The following is a 10,224-nucleotide window of genomic DNA, read 5'->3' as shown; positions in this document are numbered from 1 at the left end:
GAAAGAAGGTACTTTTGTCCCATTACACGGGACAAAAACTCCTTTCAATCAAAAATATTATTCATGGATTTAATATGACATCATATGTGTATAATAGATTCTTGTTAGAATCTTTGAATCCGACAAATACACATTTTTAAAAAATGTTCGCTACTATAGAAGTAAAATAATTTATTCTATCTGATTGTGATTAAGGAAAACAATGGACATATAGCTATTCTTTATTGTAAAGTTATTATTTTTTCAAATTTTATTTTATTATTTTTTTTTTTTTACAAACATTTTTCGAAGATTTTGTCAACATCCATTTTGATACTCCAAACATGTCATACAAAATAAAAATTTTTTTTAACTTATTCTTTTCAAGATACAGTTAAAAAACATAAAAATTGAGGTTACGTTTGTGCATATGCATACCCTCTCTATTTATGCAGGCACATCGTAAAGCGTAAAGTGTATCGCGAATCGCGTAAAATTATAGGATCTAAGAGAGTTAGGTAAGGTACGCTTTACGCAAAAAAATTCGCTATCGTCCATATGGGAGTGAAAAATACGCCAGTAAGTGTTTTTAAACGAATCACAGCTAGTGTTACGCTGGCGTAACCCGTACTGTCTCGCTCGCACTCGAGGCAAAATAAAAGTTACGCGCGAATTTTTTTACCCACATGCACGATGACGAATTTTTTCACGTGAAGCGTAAATAAAGTACGCAATCTGTGAATACAGTTAGCAGCTAATATCTACAATAACATTTGAAGTGTCAACTGTATAATTAATAAGACTTTTGACATGGATAAAAACAAATCGTAAGAAGTTTGAAAACTTGAGGAAAGTCTATACGACCGATGCAATGACCCAATATCATAAAGAAAAAATGATAAGTGTTGTGATTAAGCTGTGTAAAATGCAACTACAGCTCTCATTTAAGAAGAAACACAAAAAAAGGAGTATGTGGGCGATTCCAAATACTGGAAAACTTTTTTTTTGACATGTACAGCTTTAGAATTTACTTTTGCGTTGAGAACTTTGGAAGCTTATTTTCTTGATAAGACAACAGATTGGTCAACTACCATCTATACTATACTTAGGCGATACGCGAGACTTAATAAAAACTAAATCCGAGTTTTTTAATCATGACGAAACCGATTCTATTATTATTATTTACATAGAATATTTAATTTTTTAATATTTATGAAATGAGATCGCAATTGAATCACCATTTTTAACAGAATTACATCTGCATTCGAAGTCTTACAATTCGATTTGAGAGTTATTAGAGCTCTATGATGTCGAGCTATTTCAATTTCAAAACATCTGGATTTTTTGAGCTCAATCCTTCTTTCAGTGCAGTCAGCGCTTGCTGGTACCTACATATATATAATATACGATACGTGCACGGCAGCGTTCGCTCACTCGCTCGTTTCTTATGTCAACTCCCCGTATGAGGCGCGCCTAAAGCAGCTTTACATCAATTACACAGGACCACAAAAAAAAAGAAATTGGTAGGGTCCCTTTCAGCAACAATGCATTTCTTATGTATTTTGAGGCGCTGACTTCATTCCCATTGTCTAAATTGCTCTATAACATCGCAATTATTTTTTATCAACGAAAAACGTGTCCATAAGCGGCAATGCTTTAATTTCAGTAATTAAGGTAGTCCCCATGTTAACAAGTGTAGAAAATTGTGATGTGATAGAGCAATTTAGACAATGGGAATGAGCGCTTCAAAATACACAAGAAATGCATTGTTGCTGAAAAGGACCCTTCCACTTACTTTTTTTTATGGTCCTGTGTTATCATTGAAAAAATTAATATAAATAAGAGAACGAAGCTCGTATGAACTATCTAGTTCATAATATATTTTACAGTTTTACCATGAACCACAGTAAGAATTCATGTTACAGCTGCATTAAGAATTCATGTAAGGACAAAATATCACACGATTACGTTACTTTTACAGAAAGAACTTCTGTGATTCTTTTCTCTAGGATGATAAACGTCCTTTTTTTTGTATGGATTAAATAATATTCTTACGTTACTACTCACGCTAAATGTCTTCCAAAGAACGAGAAACAAGTCTTCATTTTCTTTTTTGCTTTTTCGCATTCCTGATAGTACTTGACTTTCAAATCATGTTGAAGCATTGACGCACACGTATTATCTGTTTCGAGACTCGGTAGTTTACATGACATAACTTTATACTTTAGTAGTTATTAAAAAAATAATTTGTGACCCACAATAGTACAAATTTATAACCAAATAGTGATATCAGTAGATTCAATTCAAAATAAAAATTACTAATGCAAAGATGTCTGAAAAACAGTTGACTGATATGAGTAACTCATCTGACTTACTACTCAAAAGTTTATAGCTATAATTAAACCTATGAATTATAGCTATATTATAGCTACAACTACCTATAAAACAGCTATAAAAATAGCTTTAAATTATAGCTGTAAATTTTGCTTAAATTTATTCACATAAAAATTGATTTAAAATCGGATTTTTTAAAGGTTAATCAGACATCTCATGCTATCTACGTATAACAACATTAAAACTGGGGGCCTGAAGGATTTTTTAATAAGTAAAAGAAAATCAAAAATCGTAAACAGTATTTAAGGATTTTTGAAAATTGTTAAAAAATACTTCAGGCCCCCAGTTTTTATGTTATCGTATGTATGATAGCATGATTTACATATCTGATTAACTTTTAAAAAATTTAGTTTTAAAACAATTTTTATGTACAATTTTTTATAAAAAAAAAAAAAACACTTTCCACTTCAGAGATTTAAACCCTCGACCTCCTGCATATGAATCTAGTACCTTACCCACTCTGCTACGAGCGCTGCCGACTACAGAAACTCGGTTTCTTGTACTTATTGTGTGGTTCGTAACTACAATATTCCATTTTTATATTCATTCACTGATAATACATTCAATTCATGATAAATTATGTATTTGTTTTCTAAATAATACATCCAAAAAAAAAAATAAAAAAAAATAAATAAAAAAGGTAATGAAATTAAATATGAAAAAAATGAAACAAAAGATAAAAAAATGAAATATGAAAAAAAACAATAATGAAATGAAATGAAATATTAACAAATAAAATGTTATATTAAAAAATAATGAAATGAAATGAAATGAAATATGGAAATAAACGAGAAATGACAAAAACAAAGAAAGGGAATGAAAAATATAAGATTAAATAGAAAAATAAACAAAGAAATGAAATGAAGGAAATACAAAAGGATGAAAAAAAAAGTTATGAAATTAAATATAAAAAAAAAAAAAATGAAATATAAAAAAAAAAAAAGAAATAAAAAAAAAGAAGAAATTAAATAAAATAAAATCAAACAAGAAATGAAAACAAAAAATTTAATAAATTAATAAAATATAAAGAGAATTAAAACAACAAACCAGGTGGGATAAATGGGTCATGGGACCCACGGTAAGAACAAAGTTCTTTAAACATGACATGAGTATAAAAACACAATTTTTCAAGTAACAAGGGGGTTGCCAGACCCGTAGGAAGAACGAAGCTCTATAAACGTTAGTACTGCATTCATGTAGTTCACTAAACAAAAACTTGAAAAACGAATAAAAAAAAAATTAAAAAATAGTTCAGTACTCACGATGGTTGAACTTCGTGAGAACGTCGTGTAACCCCCTTGTTACCTGAGAAATTGTGTTTTTATAATCATGTCATGTTTAAAGAACTTCGTTCTTACCGTGGGTACCACGACGCATTCATCCCCCCTGGTTTGTTGTTTTAATTTCCTTTATATTTTATTCATTTATTTAATTTTTTGTTTTTATTTCTTGTTTAATTTTATTTCATTTAATTTCCTTTTTTTCATTTCTTTTTTTTTTTGTATTGTAAGGTAAAATGGGGTATAGTGAGACAACTCAGAAATTGCGAGGTGTAGTGAGGTGAAATTCATTTGTCATAAAATGTCCTTAAAAAAATTTCCTAATATTCCTTTATCTTTTAGCTAGATAAGACTCTCAAAATTGATTGTGGTAAACGTTCAAGGGAGACTGAAAAAAATATTTTATCAAGCTGTCCAAACACTCGTTCGATGGATACGTCTTAAACGAAGCATTTTGCCCATTTTAGATGTGACACTAAAGTTGACTATCAAGATGATATACCAAAAATAAAACTTTTTTCGTACGTTCAAACTATTTATACGTAATAATATGACACTCAAGATCAAGTTTTATTAATTAGATCTTAATAATAATTACTTCGTCGTAAAATATAGCCTGTCCTAGTACACCCTTATTTTCTGCAAACACCATGTAGAAGTGGGACGAGGCTTATCATTGCTGTCCCACTACTGCATCCTTATTTTTAAAACTAAGTAGTAGTGGGACAAGTACTTGACAAGACCAAATTCTATTTTTAATGACTGTGATTTCATGCTTTTTACTGTAGTAATCGTGCGAGTGTCATCAGTCTAATCTTCAATAGTAAAATTAAGCTGAAATATATTTGGAGGATTAGTAGCTAAGTAAATAAGAGCATTGTTACCTGGTAAATAGACATAATCTGAAACCTAACCTCAATGCAATCTGTATTAATCCATCCTACCCAATGTAAAAAAATCAACTTTGCAGAAAATGATAAATATTTTCAATAATTAATTTTCATGATACTAATATTGAAAAAAAAACTGAACAAAATTAATACCTCTGAAAATTGTCAACAGAAAAATACAGGTATTAGTTTACTCACATTATATTTTCATTTGGTATTTCAGCCTTTAAAACTTGCTTCTTATCTCCACAGAAGAATTAAATAATTCTCTTTTAAAAAATATATTTTCTGTAACTAATTTTAATTTTAAGATCAAGAGGGAAGCAGCTAAGGGAAACTGACCCGTGGCGGTTGTTAATAATTTGATACATCAATAAAAAAAAAAAAAAAAATAATTTTTAAATAAAAAAGTCGAAATTCGAATAATGACTCAATAGTACAGGAAATAAAAAAATGTTTATCTAATTTAGAAAACAATGATAAAGCATAAAGTGCGTGTGAAGTTCATTTATTGCAGAGCAAAATGAAAAGAAAAAAAAAAAAATTTTGAGACCTTAGAAACTAATATTTGTTTTAAGCTTGTGTTCACTATTATTATTTTCGTGGTTTGTATTATTAATAATTATATTTTTTAGTTAATGTTGTATTAGACAATATTTTTTCCTTTATTATTAACGGACATAGTAAGTAGGGATTTTGTGATATCGTTGAAAAAAATATATACAAAAGAGAAATCCCTATTAATCTATAATTTTGAATATTTATATACTTTCAAGAGTGATAATTCACGACTTATAAATGAAAAATTGTGTTCTTACATATGCAAATAACATTGTCATATACTGTCCCACTACTACCACATATAGTGTCTTACTACTGCCGTAATCCTCAAAGACTATGTCCCACTACTGCAGATTTCACGACTTATTTGAAAAATTATTTAATTAAACGGATAATGATAAGCACAGTCAATAAATATTGTTTCCTTAAGTAAAGACCGATATTTTTAATTTAAAAAAAAATTTAGGTGAATTAGCATTGGTGGAACTTCAAAAATAAGAAATAAATATTTTTTGCTTAAAAAAGTGTGCCACTATACCCCATTTTATTTTAGTAAAACTAATTTTTAGGCAAATAAATGACCCGGGTAAGTAGCCCAACTATTCTGTAATTTAGTAAGATGATTGAGTTAATTTTTAGGCAAATAAGTGACAAAGATAAGTAGCCTAACTATTTTTTACTTATTTAATAACATTATTCCACTAAGCGTTATCATCACATGGACAGTTGATTACTGTGGCTTTTTCGGATACGTGTACGTTGTTATCAATAATAATACCTGAAATGGTTAAATTCATCGCCTAGGATCCAATTGATTCATAAATTATACTAAAAAATAGTTGCATTGCTAATCGCCGATACTTGATTGAGTAAGGCTACATTTTAGTAACTACCAAATTACCCTGAAGAACATTTGGATTGCAATACACTGCTTAAAAAATTCAGCTGATTTGTCAGTTGATAAATTACCTGATTTCTGATGTCAAATCGTCAGCTGATTGTTTTTAAAGGATAGCTTAATTATATATATTGCCATACATTCGGCTGTAGAAAATAAAATTACTTGTATGGCCCACATTATTCAACGTCGATTTCCTCAAAATGCACAAATTTCACAATGGGAATCTTAATCTTTCACGTTCTGAACTTGTCTTCTTTCCGCGCTGTTACGACTGTTTTTTTCGCACTAGTGATACTTGTAATTATTAAATACAAGAAAGAATTACTTTTTGAACAATTTTAACAAAGATAAAATTCCTTCAGCCGCAAAAAATTTCCCAATAAAAACTTATATTTTCTGTAGTCGGAACTTAATTTTTTTGCTCCAATGGAATTAGTATTTTTTTTAAATCGAAAGAAAATACTTTTTTTTACCCTTTTAATCAACTTAAAATTTCCCGAAAAGCATACATTTAACAATGAAAATTATATTTTTGGTAGACGGGACTCGTACTGATTCGCATCTGTGTGACTTGTATTTCTTTGCACCAGCGAGATTTCTCCTTTTTTTTCAAGCAGATATCTTACATTTTTTAAAATAATTTTTTTAACCTTTTTATTTACACCTAACTTATTTTACTGTTAATGCCCAAAAATAAATATTTTTGACGATCGTAAATGTAATTTTTTTTTCGAGACTAGTATTTTTTGGCACAGATGGGACTTTAACTTTTTCAAGCAAGCGCACAGGTATTGTAATTTTTGCTATTTAAAATTTTCAGGATCCCTCACTTGTCTTCTCTCTTATACTACTGTGAAAAATCTAGAATGCGTAGTTTTGATGATGGCCAAAAAAAATGTTATCTTTTGTGACTTGTATTGTTTGCCCTTATGTGATTTTTATTTATTCGTACTATTTGCACAATCAAAAAATCAGCTGACGATTTGGCATCGGAAATCAGTTGATTTATAAGCTGAAAAGTTAGCTGATTTCTTAGCAATTACCAGTGCTTGCTTGCTTCGGGGAAACTTTTTGTATAAAATATATTTTTAAAAAGGTTTGATCGTTAATCACTTATACTTGATCAACCAAAGGTATGTTTCTATTATTAAATTTTACACTTGTCTTTTAGATCGATAATACTTGATCTTCTAAGAACAAACATTTGTAATAAATAATACTAAAAAATAGTTAAGTTGCTAATCATCCATGCTTGTTCACCTAAAAGTGTGATTTATTAACCAACCATACAAAAAGTAGGATTGCCAATTTAATGATTCCTTGCCTCAAAGCCCACTTTATTAATTAGTTATATTAAACAGTTTTTTATTTTTTATGAACTAATTAACTTACTATTGAGTAAGTAAGTAAGTGGTGGTGATAAGTATCCCAACTGCTATTTATTTCAGTTAAATAAAATTATTATGAATAGTTACTGCCGTTTAGATTTATTTCTTCTTCGTAAGGTGGATTCAAAACATATATTGGTTGAAGTGAATATGTATTTTTTTCTGTTTTTCTACAAGTTGATTAAATATAGGACAGTTGTAATTATGCATAATATTGTTAAAACAAAATATTTGATGTTAATATATTTTATTTATGTCTCAGTACATAGTAATTTGTTCGCACTGAATAATAATGTGATGATAAATATCCTTGTAAATTACTTATACAGTACCACAACTAAATTTATAGTTAAACGTTATTGACTGATTTATTTTAATAACCTTTGGTGTATCAATTGAATTTATTTTTGTACCCACGATTTGGGGAGCTTTATTAACGTGACTCCCCTTGTCTCGCACGACTCGGGATGCCTTATTAACGCCAGTCCCCTTGCCTCTTACTTTTCGAGGTGCTTTATTGATGTGTGTCTCCTTGCCTTTCACGGTTTGGGGTGCTTTATTAACGTGAGTCTCCTTGCCCCTTACAATTTGGGGTACTTTATTCACATGAGTCCCCTTGTTTCTCACATTTTGGGGTGCTGTATTCAAGTGAGTCCCCTTGCCTCTCATGACTCAGAATGTCTTATTAACGTGAGTTCCCTTGCCTCTCACTTTTCGGGGTGCTTTGTTAACTCAGTGGTTCAGTTTGTGCTTTCTGGCCTATGAACTTAAGATTATACATATCAAATATGCCAGCTTAGTCAAAAAATAGTTAGCCACTCTTGAGTCCTATACACCACTACTCTTAAGAGCCACTGAGCTCTTAGAGGTTTTATTTACGCTTTTAGGCCACTGACCTTGTAATTATACTAACCAGTAGTATACTAGCTTACTCAATGACTAGTTGATGAGTTTTCAGGCCCACATGCACTACTACTTATAAAAGTCAGGTAGCTCTCAATCGTCTGGCCTTTGCTGTATGGCTACTAAACTACAACTTCACTTACAGAAGTTACCAGCTTGGTCACTGGCTGATTGGTGAGTTTTGGGTGGTCCATATGCATGTGCAAAAAGCACGTCTCAAGATACTCAGTTACATATCAGTGGTTCTGTTTATTGGTTACTACATTGGACATTATCATATCTTTATCACATATACAAACTTAGTCTGGCATTAGCTAGCTGGTATGTTTTTAGGCCCATATACTATTACTCTCCAGAGCTAGTTAGCTCTTAGTGGTTTGGTATGTACTTCCTCGCAATTCAACTTGTTATTACACTCACTAAATTTATCAGCTCAGATACTAGCTGCGAAGTAAATTTCTTAGTCCATGTCTTATGAAGAAAAAACTAAACAAAGGAGTCAGTTAGCGCTCCGTGGTTTGGTTTAACCATCTTGGCCCTGAATTTGAAATTTCACGTTATTTGTGCTAATGTGCACAGTGCTTGACATTGCATGCACACCTTAGAATCACCAATTATCCGCATGCATGTATATGTATATTATATGTATACATCAGCGATGGTTCACAGCTTGGCTGGTGGTGGTGCTGATAAAGAAGCGCTGTGAAGGTTGCGGTCGGCAGAAAACTCTTGACCATAAAAGGTATCAGCGAATCTGATCCATGAAAAATATATATGGCAAGGTCCTATATTGTTACTTGTAAATAAACTAAGCTCAATGTATCCCCGTATTTCGTGATAAGATTCAGCTTTGATCAAGGTCTAACGGTTAAGCAATAAACATTCTTCTAAAAGGTCGTTCGTAACTCACGCTTGAATTTTTTCGTAGGGTTGGTTTTTTGTACATACGTTCTTTGCATATCTATGTGCACCACTCTATTATGACATATATGGTGTGTATGTTTTGAAAGAAGTGACACGTTAAAAACTTCTGAGGCATTGAAATCCAAGAACATGGAAAAAAGAAAAATTCGTGCCATATTTACATGCACAGCTGGCCCAAAAAATTACATTTTTTCCATGTATTTCCAAAAAAATTAAATAAATTTTAAGTTGTTTTTTAGTTTTTGCTTCACAGCAAATTACATGCCATTGTTATAGTCATTTCGACAGTGAACTATTAAACATTGATTTGTGTTTGGTTGATTGACATAGTATGAAATACAACTTGCTAATGTTAACGACAAGGTCAACCTGTTTACTTCTTTATTGCTGCGTATATTAAATAAACATTCTTCTATACGATCACTTGTTCCTCGTCAGAAATTTTGTCCCTGGATAACACCAGAAATTAAGTTACTCATTAAATAACGTAATATTAAATGGCAGGTGTTTCGTAGACATCGACGTGATGTCGACTTTAACTCTTTTAAACAGCTATGTAACAGAGTTGAAACACTTTTGAGTAATGCATTACATAATTATAATAAACATAGACTCACGTCCTGCTCTTCTCCAGCAAAAATGTAGAAACGTCTTCGTGATATTGGTGCTGCTCCATCCTCCAGTGTTCCTGCATCCGATTTCTTTGATATTGATTTACTCAATCAACACTTTGTTGGAGTTCCAATTCGATCAGCTTTTGCCTCACTACCGATTCTCCCTGTGCTTTTGCCCTTTGACAAGAGATTTTTTTTAACATGTCCAGACTGATGATGTTTAGGAGGCCATTTCTAATAATTAGTCTAACGCATGTGGGGTAGATGGTATTACCATCAACATGCTGAGACTTGCAGTTGCCAAGGTTTCACCTGTTCTGTTGAATATTTTCGACTGTTCGTTACAGTCAGAAAGGTTTCCACCTGAGTAAAACATGGACTTAGTTATGC

Source organism: Copidosoma floridanum, unplaced genomic scaffold (genome assembly GCF_036245765.1).
Source record: "Copidosoma floridanum isolate Cflo_tuat_1 unplaced genomic scaffold, Cflo_Japanese_pri ptg000030l, whole genome shotgun sequence".
Classification (NCBI taxonomy): Eukaryota; Metazoa; Arthropoda; class Insecta; order Hymenoptera; family Encyrtidae; genus Copidosoma; species Copidosoma floridanum.
The sequence above is the reverse complement of the archived record's forward strand: the minus strand, read 5'-3'. Positions refer to the sequence as shown.